We start from the raw sequence: 13,715 nt of genomic DNA, 5'->3' as shown, positions 1-13,715 counted from the left end.
GTATGTTAAATTTCGGGTACAAAATTTTTGTTAAGGGGGGTAGAATGTAACAACCCATTTTTTGTGAGAACTAACTTCACTGTCTGCTTACGTATGGCCCACTTGAGTTTTGGATCAGCCTCATTTTTGGCCTTATATCTTCTCTTGGTCAGGCCGAGATGATGGATGGAGTAGATTTATATTATCGTTAGTGGGACCCACCATATCTTAAAAAATAATAATAAAATAAAAATAAAAATTATATCTTCCGCATACCGACTAAACCACTTTCTCCATTCTTCCTTCCTTTTCGTACGGTAATCGGCGCCAAACCCTCCCACTAAATGAAATTGTCTCACAATCCCTCTCTTCCATTCCATTATGCACCCATTTATATAAATAAATAAAAAAGAGAGAAAAAAATGAAGGAAACAATCAAATCAAAATAGATAGAGGGAGAGAGAGCTCAGTAGATCAAAAGAGAGAGATTAAAGCGGGGCTGGATCATCAGACTTTTAAGGTAAGTGATCATACCTTAAGGTTTATCATTTTCAGTTAATTATTATGCTTATTTATTTCAAAATTTTGATAGGAATATTATTGTCAGTTGATTATTGTGTAGGAAATCTTACTCATTTATGAATTTCTATTTTATATATTTATGATATTTAATGTTGAAATAAATTATATATATATATATATATATATATATATATATATTTATATGTAAATAAATAAAATAAATTTACAGAATAAAATAACAATTTATCTAAGTTTATATTTTAATTTAGAAATTCTATATATAAAAAATATTTGTTAATATTAAAATTAAAATGAGTTATTCCTAAATTTTAAAATTCATTTATATAAAGGTAAATTATTAAAAATAGAATATGTTCAGATTAAGTCATGAATTTTTAAGTCAGATGTAATATAGTATATGTAGATAGATTTTATTATTTTATATCATAATTGTTAAATTTAACTCAAAATTATTTTTAGAAAAAAATATAATTAATAACTTAAATTAAATTGTAAATTTTAAGCCTTGTTTAAGATATGTATTGAATTTCATAAGTAATAATTAATTTAATTAAATTAATCTAGATCAAGTGAATTTTCAAATATTAAAATGATTTCTTAATTTAATTTAAAGTAAAGTGGTTAAAATTAAATTGTTAACAAGCAGTTAAATGAAAATTTTAAATTTTTTTAGAGTTTGAGAATTAATATTAATTATACTAATTGGGAATTAAAAATTATTATTATTATTATTGTTGTTGTGAATTAAATTAATGTAAATATAAATTTAAGGTGACTTTGAAGGTTTTAAAAATAATTAATTATAATTCAAAATTTTAATTATTTGGTGAGTATTATGAACTCTGACTTGTATTATTTCTTAAATTAATTAAGTCAAAATTTAATATGATATTAATTCAAACTTTTAACTATTATTCTAATTTAAACTCTAGTTTAAGTTATAAAAATAAAATAATAATATTAATAATAATAATTTAAATATAAGGTACAACTAAACTTTTATAAATTAATAAATAAGAATTTAAATTTCAAATAAAATAAATTATTTACATTGTAAATAAGTAAATAAATTCAAAATTCAAATTTTGAGACAAAAATTGGTATTTCAGCATTTTTAAGAGTTCTTGTAAATTTTCCAGTACTATTACAGAAATCAATAATCTCAGAAACTAAATTTTAATAACATCGAATTTATGCACCTCGTATAGAACCTGCATTATAGTATAGAAATTTGATTTATTAAATTATTATCTATTTATTTTTGTTAATTTTAGAATTGTTCATGTTATTTATGCTTCTATATTGATTATTTAATTGTGAGAAAAATATATAGTTGTATCAGCAAGTAGGGTGATCGTGTCCCTTGGGTGAAAGACCCTAAAGCTAGCAAGTAGTGCAATCGTGTCCCTTGGGTGAGAGACCCTAAAGCAAGCAAGTAGGAAAATTGTGTCCCTTGAGTGAAATGCTCTAGAACCCACTGGATCCTTTGGAGTCTCCTTTGTGTACGGTATATAAGTACAATTGTGTGCGTGGACATACGTCAGAGGTACAACTGGAGCAGTAGTTTGACTAGCTAACATATAAATGGGTCCATCACCATGAGATACCAGTGCGTGGGCGTTAATGCAATGTGACCATCCACTTGGGTATGGTGTTGTAAGAAATGATATAAATGTTATGAGTATTCATGGAAAATACCACATGCATCGTATTTTCACAATTCTGTTACTTAAATTCATTATCTGTATTATATTTTCCTCCATTGTTATAAAATTTTGATTTTATCTGAACATATTAAATTTTGAGGAAGAAATGACCCTAATGGACTGTTATATTCACCCTACTATAAAAAAATGTACAGGTGCAAAGCTGTAATACTACGAGCAATCGGGCCTCTATTATTAGTTTTATTTTCTAGAAAATTAGGTTTAGTTTTAATTTATTTTTAAATTTCGATGTAAAAAGGGAAAACTATCAAGAGAGTTGAATTTAATAAACATTTCAGCTATACTTTCTTTTAGATGACGTTGAATATTTATTAAATCACGTGGATTGTAATAAATATCGTTATATTATAACTCATAAACCTTGGGATTCGGGTCCCGAAGACCTTATTCGGGTACTTGAATTTCGGGGTGTGACATTGTATATGTTTCATTTTTACAATAATGCCTGAAAATGATCTGTAAAAACGGATGGATGGAGTGGATTTCTCAAAAAGCATCATGGTAAGGCCCCACTTAGGTTATGTGTGCAGGAACTGCGGAAGTGTTTCACAAGGTATTCGCATCCCGACAGTGGTAGCCACGTCAGGGAAGCCCAAGACCACCGCCAATGGAAACGGATTGGCTACTCCCCCTGCCACCAGCCAATGGCACGTGGTTGGTGCTCTGTGGGCCCCACCATGATGTGTGTGTTTCATCCATGCCGTCCATCTGTTTTTTTAGATCATTTTATGTTATCTGATAAAAAAATGAGATATATCCCAATCTCAAGTGGACCACACTACAGGAAACAGTGTTGAATGAAGTCGACCATTAGAAACTTTTTGGGGGCCATAAAATTTTTGGATCAATCTGATCTTTGTTTTTTCCCTTCATCTGTGTATGTATGACCTAATCAATAGATTGTATGTCAAATAAAAAGTACATTGGGCCTTTGGAGAATTTTAATGGTGGATATCCAATCATTATTGTTTTCCTGTGGTGTGGTCCGCCGTATATTTATATCCCTCTCATTTTTGGGATCAAGCCCTAAAATGATCTGTATAAATGGATGAACAGAATGAATGAAACACATACATCATGGTGGGCCCCACGGATCCCAGAAAATCCACATAGAAAAAGTTCAGTAGCATTTTCTATCTGCAATATTATCCGACATATCAATGGTCTGGATCACTGAAACGATGGCTTGCCAAAATTGGAAACCCATGCATCGTGTAATCTAATGTGAATGGTTAAAATAAGGGAATCTTTATAACACACTACCTAACTTTTGTGAAATTTACACTTTAGTACATTTTTGTGAAATGTTCTTATTAAACTACCTTATTAAAATAAGTAAGTTTCATTAAGCTACCTTTTGTTAGATTCTTCTAACGGTAGGTACATCGAGCTGAGGGGCAATTTCTTACAAAATGATGAAATTGCCCTTCCAATGTCGACAATGCCTTTTCAACAAATAATGTTCATGTATATGATAATAGAGTTGTTTGATTGATCGTATTTTGAAAATAAGGTAAGTTTCATTAAGCTACTTTCAGTTAAATTTTCTAACAATAAGCATGCAACATTTTTTTAAAAAAAATTTATAAATGATGAAATTGCTTGTCAAATGAGAATGAATTTTCAACAAATAATGTTCATGTGTGTTGTGAGAGTTGTTCATCCATTGGGTTAATGTATGCCATGTGTAAATTTGGGAGGTTTTATTGAAAACTTTATGACAAATTTATATTTTACTAAATAATGCTTCCAAAGTACAAGTTATGTGGAGGTGCTTTTTGGGAGATGAAATTACAAAAATACTCTTATTTAATTGTTTTCATTAAAAAGTAGTGAAACTCAAGAATTGTGAGGCCCACGTGGTCAACTCATTAAATATCTGCACCACGCCATGGTGATAACTAGGGGTGTACATCAAGTCGAGCTGGCCTCAGCTCGACTTGGCTCGGCCACTAGCTGACCTCAGCTCAAGCTTAGCTTGGATCGGTTCTCGAGCTTGAATGGCCAGCTCAGTTCGGTTCGGTCAGTAGCTTAGGCCAATTCGAGCCAAGCTCAAGCCAAGATTCAGCCGAATTCGTCGTTGCAGCATTTTCACAAACACCTAGACTGCACCTTCAAAATCTCATTGTATTTGAGACAGCAACGATGGTTTTATGTCACGCCCCAAACTCGAAAATCGGATTCACATGAATCCCGATCGCCGAATTCGGTGCCGACAGCCTCCGTAGTACCCCATTCTCGGCTCCAGCGTCCATACGCCAGATTCCGATCCTGGGATCTTACAAGAAGGATTTTTTTATTTTTTATTTTTTTATCTTCGTTTAACTCGCAATAAGCATAACCACAAGATTACCCAATTCACAAAGGCAACATCATCATCACATATCTACTAATATAATCAGTTGAGTACAATGCTGGAAGGAAATACATAAATAAAAACCAAGCTCCAGAAGATCGATGCATGCTTCAAGCTCAACTCTGCTGCAACATAACATCACCTACACGCATCTATCGTGCATAAGCTTATAGAAAGCTTAGAGGGTGGTGTAAGTGTGCGCACAAGATAAGTGCCAAGTATTCAATACAATGCCATTATTATACAAACTGGAAATACTGGTAATCCGTAAATCGTACAATATCGGAATAAGCAGAGATACTAGCAGGATTATGAATTATTTGAGTAAGTAGAAATACTGACAAGAGCAGGAATTATCAGAGTAAATAGAAATACTAACAAGATCATAAATCATGCGATAATAGAGTAAGCGAAAATACGGACAAGTCCATGAGCCAATCAATATCAGAATACGCAATATATAACAGCTATTCAAACGAGGAGTCATAAAGAGCTAAATATCAAATGCCGAGAATGCAATGTAATATATAATTCCTTATGTGTTTACAAATACGTCAGCCATATCTAGACCATGTAAATGCAAAAGCACAGTAACCCAAGATGTCGTATGCCGCGGATGTAATGCAATATGCGGTGCGAATGGAATGACATGCTGAAGTGTGAAATCGGGATGGTAGTACATAGTATCACAGGCTATGGGGTCCATCACAAGAGACTTCTATCCAAACCAGTCCCATACCTAAATTTGGATAGTCAGACTCAAGTGGTAAACTCCTGATCTCAGGTTAGTCGCGCGTCCCAACCGAAATCCTGGCCATTGCGAAGGCACACGTAACAAATAGTTACGCACCACCAACCCGAGTGGATAGTGAATGAATGAATGCATGAATGAGTATGCAACTCCTGCTCACTAAATCCACATATCAGTATAATTCATCTCTGGGATCATCACCGGGGTTTAGTGCACTCCAAACGGCACCGTCTCTCTCCCAGCAGCACAGTCTAAGTGAGCGTAAGAAACCTCACTATCTGCCTAGCCAATAGTCTGCTAATACCTATCCGGCACGTCGATAGTGGACCCATTCACAAGCTGGTCAAACTCAGCCTAGTAATGCCCCCTACCCTCTGGTGGGTAAGGCCACACCCCCTCCCAACCAACCATGACACAGTGGGAGACGCGGCCTCCTGGTATTTGGCACTCGGGCGCTCATGTATCCACTCGATCTTGACGTTGGGGCGTCTCCTGGCCTCGGAGGTTTAGGGATTTTCACCCAGGGACATCTGTGGCTCTTGTATGTTAGAACCAAATATTTTCGGTGTCCCATCTGACCATCCACGATATGCCTGTGCAGGCTACGGCCCTAATGTCGCTAGGGCACACAATGCAAGATGCATGAGTCATACAATACAGTCATGCATCAATCCTACGCATACCGTGCATTCATGTGAGATAACCCCCGCCTATCAGGGAGTCTCATAACAATCTGTCCAATGACATATGCAATAGTCAACCACATCTCATAACAAACATGCAGATGATGCGTATGGGCATGTATGATGATGCTATGCTGTCACATACTCATAATCAGTATCAATAATCAGCCTCAACAATCGGCTTCGACAATGTGGACATTTAACCAACATTGCCCCTAAGGAATAGCTCACATAGAGCCAAACATATAATGGGCCCATGGTCCCAGACAATGGCCCAATACACATCACTTATGGGCCTCACTCATGGGCCTCACATACATCACATCGAGCTCCATACAAGGGCCTCGAACGTATCACAATGGGCCACGCCCACGGAGCTCGAATACATTACAATGGGCCTTGCCCATATGCCACGAATACATCACAATGGGCCTTGCCCATGGGCCTCAAATACATCACAATGGGCCTCAACTATGGGTCGCATATGCATTATGTAGGCATCAACAATAGGCCTTGGCAATCGAAATCAGCCTTAACAATCAGGTTCGACACTCGAAACCGGCCTCGATACTCGACCTCGGCAATCAGAATCGGCCTATACAATTGGCCTCGATAAATCGGAATTGATCGATAATCGGAATTGGCAAATCGGTCACGTCAATCGGCAGTCGGTTACAACAATCGGGGTCGATCGAAAATCAGAATCGGCAAATCAGTCATGTTAATCGGCAATCAATCACAACAATCGGGGTCGATCGATAATCAGAATCGACAAATCGGTCATGTCAATCGACAATCAGTCACGACAATCGAAATCGATCGATAATCAGAATTGGCAAAGTCGATCACGATAATCGGGATCGATTGATAATCAAAATCGGCAAATCGGTCATGACAATCGGGATCGATCGATAATCAGAGTCGGCAAATCGGTCATGACATTCGGGATCGATCGATAATTAAAGTCGGCAAATCGGTCACGACAATCGGATCGATCAATAATCAAATCGGCAAATCGGTCACGACAATCGGGATCGATCAATAATCAGAGTCGGCAAATCGGTCATGACAATTGGGATCGATTGATAATCAAAGTCGGCAAATCGGTTACGACAATTGAATCGATCGATAATCAAATAGGCAAATCGGTCACGACAATCGGGATCGATTGATAATCAGAGTCGGCAAATCGGTCATGACAATCGGGATCGATCAATAATAAAAGTCGGCAAATCGGTCACGACAATCGGATCGATCGATAATCAAATCGGCAAATCGGTCACGATAATCGGGATCGATCGATAATCAGAGTCGGCAAATCGGTCATGACAATCAGGATCGATCGATAATAAAAGTTGGCAAATCAGTCACGACAATCGGATCGATCGATAATCAAATCGGCAAATCGGTCACGACAATTGGGATCGATCGATAATCAGAGTTGGCAAATCGATCACGACAATCAGATCGATCGATAATCAAATCTGTAAATCGGTAAGAATGGGCATAACAAGGTCTAATGGAAGGTCACAATGCGGACATTCAACCATCATTGCCCATCAATTTGGACATTTAACCAACATCACCCCCAAGGAATGGCTCACATAGAGCCAAACATATAATGGGCCGCAACCCATGGGCCTCAAATACAATAAGTGGGTGGCATCAATGGGCATATATACACCACAGGTGGACCCTGCTCATGGGCCTCACATACATAACATGTGGGCCCTACACACGGGTCTCATATGCATCAAATGGGCCCAATACATATCACAACGGGCCTTTCACCAATGGGCCACACTAATGGGCCTCATACATATCAAGTGGGCTTTAAATACACAATAGGTGGACCCCGCATATGAGCCTCAAGTACAAAACAGGTGAGCCCCATCACATGGGCCTCATACGACAGGTAGGCCTCATATATATTAAGTGAGCCAAATGAGGCAACCTGTGATTTAGCAAAACAGATGAAAAGTGTGGTTGAAACATATTCATCATGGTGCGCCCCACATGCCAATGGGTGGCGTGGTGAATACATACATCACGGCGGGTTCCCACACCACCCTGGATGGCTGGAGAACCATATACATTCAAGTGGGGTTCACGTCCTCAAGTGGACGGAAAATTGGATATAACAATACATTATGGTGGCCTCATGCCATTCGTTCAGATGGACGGATGGATATAGAGCATATACATCAAGGTGGGTCCCACCTGCGATGGACGGAGCGGATATTCAACACATCATCAAGGTGGGTCCCATCCCACACGTGCAGCACATGTGGGGTGGGCCCATGTCAATTAAAATGGATAGACTGTGCATAAGCACGTGCATTACCGTGGAATCCATTCCACCATCCAAGTCAGATGGACGTAATGGATATACAATACATTCACCAAGGTGGGTCCCACCCCCACACGTGCCACACGTGGGGTGGGCCCACACCTCCAAATGGAAGGACGGTTTGTATATAAAACATATACATCACGTTGGTGCCACAACGGCTGCCAACGGATGGATGGTTGAGTACGTCTCGGTGGCCCCCTCTTTGCACGGTCCAGGTGGCCCCACACAGCACGCCTCATGACTGGACGGTGGAGGAAGGTGGGTCCCACATGCACGTGGCCCACCACTTATATATAATAATATTTTATATTTATTATTATTAGTATTATTATTATATACGCAGAAAGGTGGGTGGACGAATACACACATATTGTATGGGTCCCACCATCTTATCCATCTAGATGGTGTGGACCCCACACACATCACATGCAGGCCCTACCGTCCACGTGGACAGTGGGTGTAGTACATACAAAAAAAGGGGACCCACATGCTGACGTCTCCAGCAGCTACATAGCTGGTGTTGAAACACACCAGCCAATCTGCTATCATCAGGTGGGTACCACGTGGGTGGGCCACCATCATATATCACATATAAAAATATATATATTATTATCATATTTGTATTATTTTATCTGTATAAATATATAAATATTTTCTTTCAAGGAAATAAGGTCCAGCAATAAACGTCCAGTGGATTGGACGGTGTGGACAGTACATCACAGTGCAACCCACCTGGACAGTTGGTTGGATAAATCACATACACGTGTGGGTCCCACGTGACAGGTGGGTTCACACGTGTAGGACCCACCAGCAAAATGGATGAACGGCCGTGGATAAAACATGTGCATCAAGGTGGTTTTCCACCAAAGATTTGAATCTGTTCGGTAGATGGATGGTGTGTATACACACGTCCATCAAGTGGGTCCACATCCAGCACTGTCTGAAAATGGTGGATGGTCTGGATTTCAGGCATATACAGCATGATGGGGCCCACAACATTTGTTGACGTCAATTACAGTCAGCTACATGCTGTTGGGACCACAAATGGACGGTGTTGATAAAACACCATGCCCACAGTGCAGCCCACCGTCCAGAAATCTGGACGGTGGTGATAAATAAATAAATCATGGTGGGCCACGTCGTGTGGCCTGCCAGTCCACTCGTTTTGAATCAAGATAATATTTGTGCTTTCCCTCCACCAAGATCTGTCCCAAAACAATCCAGGCAGCAATGCTGCTGGACGTCAACAAGATGGGTCCCATAATGGGACAGCATGGATACAACGCATTCATCAAAGGGGGGTCCGCATAGGTGGCCCACCCAGCTTAGAATCAAGCTGCTATTTATGGCTTCCCTTTAACCAGGGCTTGCCCAAAAAGGGGCAACAATGGTGTTGTCGGACGGTCAGCAGGGTGAGCCCTGTTTGATGGACGGCAAGGTTGTCCCACTTTCCTCAGGCTAAAATCATACATAAAGTCGAGAGAGAGAGAGAGAGAGAGAGAGAGAGAGAGAGAGAGAGAGAGAGAGAAGCACCCACAATGATCTTCTCCTTCTTCTTCTTCCCATGGGTTCATAAGCCTTCTAGGACCCCTTCCAATGGTGGAGATGGGCTTCTAAGGATTAGATTAGGAGGGATCTAAAGGTAAGAGGGCTGAAAAATGGAGCTTGCTTGGGACGTCCATGGCTAGCAATGGAAGTGAAGAAGAAGAGAGAGAAAGTGAGATGATAGAGAGAGTGAAAGGATGGGTTGTAAGAGCTTGCAATAATGAGTGTTGAAAAAAGAGAGAGCATTTATGGGGTAGGCTAGGTAGAGGGGGTAGGTTAGGTTGTAGAATAGGGTGATGTCATCCCTAGGATGACATCATCCTCATTATGATTATGGGGAAACATATACACCATGGCCCGCAACGTGCGGTCCACTGCTATGATCGTGCATGGGTCATATCTTGGGATTTAGACGTCGGATTGACGCATGAGACGCGGCATCGGAATCGTAGCGACGACATGGTCGCAATGGCACAGGTCTCGGGTCGAACCGACTTGGGTGTACAGGGTGTGACTCATGGTCGAGCGCAAATGAAATCTACAGGTCGCGGGTTGCCGGAATTCGACCGGGAGGACCGCAGAGGCATACAGAATGGTACAGGCTAGGATACGGGCTTTACATTTACATGTATTTTATCAAACACCTTCTAAGTAACATAAAAAAAAAAAAAATTTTAAAAAGAAAAAAAGAGTGTTGGTCTCATATACATACCTTCCTTGCCACCAGCCACACTTCTTTGAGTCATTTCATCAAACACATGGTGAGCAACATCAATCTCAAAGTAACCGAGTCACTGAATTGGTTCGATCTGAGTTCGATTCGAGCTGGGTTCGATCCGAGTTGAGTCGAGCTGGGGCCAGCTCAAACTCATTTTCAAGCTAAAAAAATCAGCTCGACCCTGCTCGAACTTATCTTCGTACCGAATCGAATCAAGCTTTTTTGAGTCGAGTCGAGCGAGCTAACTGAGCTAGCTCGGTTCATGTACATCTCTAGTGATAACACAAATCAAACATTAGATTAATTAAGTCATTAAATGGGCTATACTTGAGTATATTATTTTTTATGAATTAGTCCATTTTATGATTGGATCTATCATATTTTTAGTTCATCTTATAATAATATTGGTGTGCATTTATTTGACGGTTGAATGTGAAACACATATCGCATGAGCTCTATAACTTTCAATTTTTCCATAATCCATAAGAAAAAGTAAAAGAGGATAATAATATAATTTCTTCTCTTTTAAAGCACTGCTAAGGATAACTAATTTTTGGACGCACTATTTAGCAAAATCCAATTCCTTGGAGGAATTTTGCTTTAAAAATCCCTATACAATTTATTAGTGATGGCGTATATATCAATTGTCATACTCTAACAGAGTATTTAACAACCAAAAGGTTCCATCTTTTTCTCTCTCTCCAAATTCCGTGACACAACGATGTCAACCGAGCACAAAGTGGATGTGCTTGGATGAAATCCACGCCGTCCATCAAGTAAAATGGCTAAAAAATTATGATAATCCAAGACTCAAGTGGTACATATATATATATACCTTTGGAGTGGGGACCTCATTTGAGGTTCCTAACGGCGGCCAATATGCATCACAGTAGCCCCCACAAAGGTTTCAACGGTGGGATTTCAATCCCTGATGTTTCTGTGGTGTGACCCACTTGTGTTTTGAAACTGCCTCTTTTTTTTTTTTTTTGGACGGTGTGGAAATGAGTTGGGAAAATAAATTGACGGAGTAGATGTAACATGGACATCGCGGTTATTTGGATTGTACGAATAGGCTTTTTCTCATTCGACTACTTGACCTGCTTGATATTTGGAACAGTGCATGTACGCAATGAGGCCCACTTGATGGACGACTCGGATCTTCCACGTGATAGATCGTCACCAATGGCCGGATTGCAAGGTCTGAAAGCCGGCCCGAGCCTAGCCCTTTTATAATCAAGCTTGAAATTGGGCTTAGACCCACCTATAGAAATCATAACGGGCTTGGATCTGGGCTAATATTGGGCCTCAGAATAAAATGTGGTTAGATCAGGCTTTAAATCAAGAGCCACGACTGGCCCAGGGGCCTAAAGTATAGGTCTGAGTCAAGCTTGTGGTGGGCCCTTTTTTCTGCTGCATGGGTCCCCTTTTTTTCATGGGTTGATTATAGCTGCCTCCTTTATGGTTTTGGAAATTAGCCATGCCGAGTCATATCGAGTTGTTCGCCGAATCTTAAAACTCTCTTCTCAAGCATTTTTTAAAAAAAAAAAAAAGAAAAAAAAAACAAAAACCTAACGAAATGCAACTGAATGGTCTAGTAATTTGATCAAATTATAGGCTGAGTTCGAGCCGATGAGTTTGGGAATGCCGCATGGGCTCAACCCTTGTACCGACGTAGCCCTATCACGAAGAGAGTGCGAGGAAATTCGGGCACACATCGCTATTTGGTATGGTGCAAGGTGTTTATGATTTGTTTTGGCTGCTCATTGGTCTTATCTTTCAAAGATAGCCAAAAAGGGGTGTGATTTAGAATTTGGGAGTTGCCACTAGTTCATTAGTTTTGATTGTTTTGCAATAAATTTAAATTCACTTGAAAGTCATATATCCAATAAAGTAAAGACCGCACGATGTGTAGGAAGAAAATAGTGCTTAACCCCTGCTTTTTTTGTCACCATAACCCTTATTAAACCTATTAGTCGTAGGCCAAATCATCATAGTCATTTAGGTCTAAAGATTTTACAATCCTCTGACCTCAAAGCCAAATTTACAGATTTTAGCTTACCGAAGATGCAATTTCTGATCCGTTTTTGCTGCTTCCCTTGGTAGATAAGTGCACATTTATTGAAATATTGCCTAGGTCACGGATCTAAGTAGGTGCCAATTATTGGTTCTGATTGAGGGGCCGAGGATTGAAAATCTCTTGATCAGGTCCAATAGTCTAGTTTAAAATGAGTTACGGGTTCTGCTTGTAAATCTCGTCAGATATCCCACGGGCTCTAAGTGTGGTTTTATCTAAGGTATGTCTAGACGGTTTAAAAGTTGAATCTCATGACTTAGGTGAGGTATTTACCTAGTCTTACCGTGTGAACCGGTGTCGACGCGTAGTCATATTCTCCCACACTTTTGTTATTTTTCTCCGTTTGTTTAAAGTTTTTATATTCAATTAAAAGATGTTAAAGACAACTTGAGATTAATAAAATACAACTTTTCAAAAATTAAGTGGACCATTCAATGACACACATTCAAATCAACACAATACATTAATAAGATTAATGACCTCTAAAGGAGTCAATTTGCTTGACTTTCCAAGTAATATCATCTTAGGAGTGGACCCCACATATAACTGGCCTCAAACCTCATACAAAATGCTCCCTTCATCTAAGATTAAAGAATGCCTGAGTGTTTACTCTTTCCTGTGAAGAGACACATGCATTGTAGGCCCCACCTATTGAACGACTTGGACATACAATCATAGATTCTGCATTTCTATCTGCCCATGTGCACACCACACCTGGGATGTGGATTCGGAGCTCGGTGGATCTTTGACCTTGGGCCCACTAGAATGTATTTGTTTTACATTGAGGCCATCCATCTGTTTGCCAGCTGATGCTAGAAAATGAAGCATATCCAAATATCAGGTGGACCACGCTAATGGAAACAGGGGGTATTGAACACCCACCGTTAAAAAAATTCCTGGGGGCAACAAAAGTTGTGATGAAGCTGATATTTGTATTTTCCTTAGTTTTGTCACTTGCATTATTAGCCTCACAAGGCCTGTCCTGG

The sequence above is a fragment of the Magnolia sinica genome, chromosome 10, assembly GCF_029962835.1.
Source record: "Magnolia sinica isolate HGM2019 chromosome 10, MsV1, whole genome shotgun sequence".
NCBI lineage: Eukaryota > Viridiplantae > Streptophyta > Magnoliopsida > Magnoliales > Magnoliaceae > Magnolia > Magnolia sinica.
The sequence above is the reverse complement of the archived record's forward strand: the minus strand, read 5'-3'. Positions refer to the sequence as shown.